Source organism: Myodes glareolus, chromosome 8 (genome assembly GCF_982192425.1).
Source record: "Myodes glareolus chromosome 8, mMyoGla1.1, whole genome shotgun sequence".
Lineage (NCBI taxonomy): Eukaryota > Metazoa > Chordata > Mammalia > Rodentia > Cricetidae > Myodes > Myodes glareolus.
In genome coordinates this window covers 33,749,583-33,753,889 of record NC_142033.1, presented here as the reverse complement: position 1 = coordinate 33,753,889, position 4,307 = coordinate 33,749,583, and the positions used below count along the sequence as shown (strand labels likewise).

The following is a 4,307-nucleotide window of genomic DNA, read 5'->3' as shown; positions in this document are numbered from 1 at the left end:
TCTGTAGCTTTGGAGCCTGTCCTGGGAACTAGCTCTTGTAGACCAGGCTGGCCTACGAACTCAGAGAGATCCGTCTGCCTCTGCCTCCCCAGTGCTGGGATTAAAGGCATGCACCACCACCACATGGCTTAATTTGGATTCTTAAAATCCTCCTAGTGATCCCCTTGCCACCCAGTTTGTTGTGTCATGAGTTTGAACTCTTGGTCCCCAGCTGGCGGCACTGTTTTGGAAGATTGTGGGAGTCTTGGGAAGTGCAGTCCTGGAGGGGGAAATGGGTCTCCAGGAATGGGCTGGGAGGGTTGATAGCCTGGGCCTATTTCCTGTCTGCTGCTTTCTGAGGATGGATGCAGTGAGACCAGCTGCCTCATTCCCCTGTCGTTGGGTCATCCTCACCGTGATGCTCTGGAACCTTTTGGGAAGTAGGAGCCAAACTTAACCCTCACTCTCATAGGTTGCTTCTTATCAGATAATTGGTCACAGCAGGGAGAAGAGTGAACGATACAGTAACTGTGACCAATGAGAAGCCAGCATGGAAAGAAGTAATGGTCTTGAAATTGTGTTAAGACCTTGCTTTTTTAGTGTAGTTAAGACCTATGGTCGTGGGGACTGTGCTGGCTGTTTGTGTCAACTTGACACAAGCTAAAGTCATCAGAGAGGAAGGAGCCTCAGTTGAGGAAATACCCCCATGAGATCCAGCTGTAAGGCATTTTCTCAATTAGTGATCAATGGGAGAGCGCCCAGTCCACTGTGAATGGTACCACCTTTGGGTTGGTGGTCCTGGGTTATAAGAAAGCAGACTGAGCAAGCACCAGGGAGCAAGCCAGTAAGCAACATCTCTCCATGGCCTCTGCCTCAGCTGCTGTCTCCCGGGTTTCTGCCCTGCTTGAGTTTCTATCCTGACTTCCTCTAATGATGGACTATAATCAGGAAGTGTAAGCTAAATAAACCCTTTTCTCCTGAGCTTGCTCTTTGGTCATGGTGTTTTGTCCCAGCAACAGAAACCCTAACAAAGGCAGGGACACATCGCTTGGACTCTTTCCAATGTTAATGGGAGTATGTAGCATGAGGGCCGGCTTGTTGGGGTTTCCGTCCCGCCCGGTACCCCAACAGCTGGCAAATCCCAAAGAGAAATTACACACAGGACTCCATAAGGTTATAAACTGATTGGCCCATTTGGTCAGGCTACTTATTAGCTCTTATAACATATATTACCCCATTATCCTTATCTATTTTAGCCACATGGGCTCAGTACCTTTCTCAGTGTGACAGCTTACATGTTGCCTCTTCGGTGGTCTGTGCAGGAGTGGCTGAGGGAGCTCTGCTTCCAGAATACTCCCAGTCTCTTTGCTCCACCCCTACTTCCTGTCTGGCTTTCCTGCCTATACTGCCTGCCTGGCCAATCAGCGTTTTATTAAAATACATGATTGACAGAATACAGATAATTCTCCCGCACCATTTCCCTCTTTTTTTTTTTTTTTTAAACAAAGGCAAATACCCATAGTCCATTTGTTGGGAATGTGGGCGTAGTATTTCAGGCTACTTCCTGCTGGTTGGGGACGCTGACAGTCTTATGGGGACCTAAAGAAAACTTAGAGTTATAATCAAGTCATGACTGGAGTATCCTGTGAGTCTCAATCATCTCAGGCGGCAGTCTTGAATCTGTTCTGGATGTAGAATTCAGACATCTGGGCCATCTGTTCCTGTCGGAGATTTCTCAGGTGGCCTTCCTTGTTCATACTGGACTTTTCTTAACTCAGAATGAATCCACAACCTCTCATTTTCTGTGGAAACAAAAGCAAAATCTCTTCTCCAAAGTAACATACTTTTTGACTTCAGTTTTGAAACCAAGGTATTTTCAAAATACCTATCTTGGGTTAGTTCAGCAGCATTTATAAACAAAAGTCTTTTAGCAGCTGTTGCTCCTTCCTCAGCATTCAAACAATTCAAAGAGAGAATAATAGCATACAGTATCAAGATTCTCTGTTTATTTTCCATCTTTATGCGGCTTTATTTTAACCTCTATTTCTTATATTTTTACTCTAACTTTTTGAGACTGGTTCTCTGTATATCTTTGTCCTGGAATAACTCTGTAGACCAGGCTGTCCTTGAACTCACAGAGATCCACTTGTCTCTGCCTCCCAAGTGCTGGGATTAAAGGCAAGTGCTGCCATACCTTAAACTCACAGAGATCTGTCTCTGCCTCCCAGGCATTGGGATTAAAGGCGTGTACTACCACACCTAGAGGTCACAGAGGTCAATCTACCTCTGCCTCCCTTGTGTTGGGATTAAAGGTGTGTACCACCACACCCAACTACTTTCTTTCTTCTTCTTTTACCCTAAGAACTTTAACCTTTAGCCTGCATATATTTTTAACACTTAGTAAACCATTTAGAGGTTTTCTTCGTCTTTGAACCTCTCTTTACTGTACCTCTCTCTCTTTTTTCTGACCACATGAGTCTAAAACCATGGCTTTGACGGTTAGACCCAGCCCGTTATTTAGCTTTCCAGCATCATGGCTGAGGTACCAGCCAGAGCTGTGTTCACTGCCACAACTCTATGGCATTTCAAGGTCCTTGCCAGCAAGCAAACTGCAACATTCTGCTCATAGACCACACTCAGTCGGACTGCCTGCCTAAAAGAGTCAAGGTTTGCCCTGGCAGGACAGCCCAGAAAACCGGCATTTTAAAACAGCACAGCTTTTTTCCTGTTACGGCTAAAACCCTGAGAAGCATGCATTCAGCTTTTCACCAACACCGTTTAAGTGTTTCGTGGCAGGACCTCCTAAAAGAGCTGCAAGGTTTTGCAGCTAAAGCCGAGTCAGGAAGCCTCTCTTAGATGAGAGCCTTGCTTGCCTCTAGCAAGCAGAGCCGATGCGAGAAATTGCTGCTACCAAGAAACCACGTGCAATGCTGTCATTTTGTTCTAGAATTACTTCCCAAACTGTCTCAGGAGTACCACATGGATATTCAGGGACTCTATAGTTTGTCTCCTACTATGTGTGCTCAATAAGCTTAATATAGACAGTTGGTGATGATGGATGTACACGCATGTGTCCAATTGACTTTGTCATGTATCTTCAATTCTCATTCAAGTTTCCATATCACGTGATACGTAGTATGTATGTGGCCCATATTTACTGAATGCCTGGATACAAAAGAAGCAGTGGACAGACATGATTATACCTGTGTTACTTGTGAGGTCACTGTGATCTAAGGTAACTAACTTTCTCAGGCCCACGCAGTCAGAGAATGCATCAGAGCTAGGAGCAGGTGACATATCTGGTACTCAGAAGGGATTTAGAATAGTCCCCCTTCACTGGTCTCTTACTAAAGGGAAAGTCACAGGCTCTGGCCCCTCCCCATGTGGCCCATTTCTGCCTGTGCCCTGTCTGGAGAGCCTTGAAGCGGCAGTGTTGTTCTATACTAAGTCATGCTTGGGCCGTGGGACCAAGAGTTAATCTTCCCTGTCACATTCAGAAGAATGACACCAGACATGAGAAGCCCATCAGCCTCAGAGCAGATGGTTCTCAGCATGATGTCCTGTACTGGGAGAGCTGAGTCCCTCTATGGCACTGGTTTCTGGAGCTAGCCAATAAGGTTTTAGAGGACAAGCAGCCAGCAAGCAGACTCCCAGGGCAGATAGCTCACCAAGAGTCTCCAGCAGCCAGACTCCCAAACTGGTGCATCCTCCAGGTACAGAGCGGCAAAAGAACCCGTCCACAGTTCTCAAGCTCCCATAGCACTGACGTCCCGGGGAAGGCTTGCCAGGCCTTGGGAACGCATTGTGTCCAGGATGGGGTTCTAGCCTTTGGATTTCTATTTGTGTGTTTATTTATTATGGAAGGGGCATTCTATATGTGTGTGGTGTCCACACATGTACCTGTGGGCATCTTCCCTGATCACTCTCCACCTTCATTTTCTGAGACAGGTCTCTCACGGAACCTGAAGTCTATAAGTTTAGCAAGGCTAGCTGGCCAATGAGCCCTAAGTATCTGCAAGTCTGGGCCCACCAATGCTGGAACTACAGGCATGTATTATTGACCCTGGCTTTTCACATGGATGCTTGAGATCTGAGCTTAGGTCCTCATATCTGTCCATCACACACTTTACTGCCTGAGCCATTTCCCTATTCCTATGTATTTATTTTTGTAGCACTGGGTACTGGCTCAGTTTTGCATGTCTCACATGCTTCCTGAGAAACCGATGCTGCTCATGTGAGCCCTACACATTAAAACCTACTGTTCTGTGGTAGGGTTAAGATCTCATGGCCTTTCCCCTGTCCACTTTGTCGTGTCTATTGACATTGAC

At 46.3% G+C, this 4,307-nt stretch overlaps 1 long non-coding RNA gene across 1 annotated transcript; it reads right to left on the bottom strand.

The window, feature by feature from the left end:
- Nucleotides 1–1,148: 1,148 nt before the first annotated feature.
- Nucleotides 1,149–2,551, bottom strand: LOC148121151 (uncharacterized). Its single transcript, XR_015738558.1, has 2 exons — nt 2,174–2,551; nt 1,149–2,104 (listed from the first exon to the last, which is right to left on the bottom strand). It is a non-coding gene; the product is annotated as an uncharacterized LOC148121151 (long non-coding RNA).
- Between the last annotated feature and the right edge of the window lie 1,756 nt (nt 2,552–4,307).